Source organism: Gossypium arboreum, chromosome 11 (assembly GCF_025698485.1).
Source record: "Gossypium arboreum isolate Shixiya-1 chromosome 11, ASM2569848v2, whole genome shotgun sequence".
NCBI classification, from domain to species: Eukaryota; Viridiplantae; Streptophyta; class Magnoliopsida; order Malvales; family Malvaceae; genus Gossypium; species Gossypium arboreum.
Window position 1 is genome coordinate 100,315,180 of NC_069080.1, and position 601 is coordinate 100,315,780.

Consider the following 601-nt stretch of genomic DNA (forward strand, 5'->3'; position numbering starts at 1 on the left):
ACAAGGTATTTAACACCTATGCCCATTTATACCCCATATGGCCGAATGTTTCATTCATTTCCCAACCAGCCATTCAACAAATTTTCAACCTCATTACCACCATTTTATGTCTAATTGTCTAAATGAGATCATCAACATGTCTAACTATAGCTGAATGTGCAACATTAATCTAGCATTCCCATTGCATTTAACACTTAACATTTACCACATCTAGGCCGACTTTGCTAGCACACAAGCCTTTGGCCGAATGTCCTTGACCTCTAGTCACCCAAAATTTCTTTGTTCTTTAAAATTCATCCAAGACCACATTCGGCACCTCCAACTAATAATTTAGATGTTCTCAAGTTCATTCACAAGTAAAATTATACAACACCTTAAGCATTAAATATTTTTCAACATGAAACAATAACATGACCGAATACTCATGCACATACATTCATAAAGGGAACTCAAATGACACCAAAAATCTCCTTTCCAAAGTGCATATATGCCCATACATACGGCAACTACCATTCTTGTCTCCCAACCATGAATCCATGAGTTTTGTTATGGGTTAGCTAGACTATACACTTATCAACTTAATCTCAATATCAATTAGTAA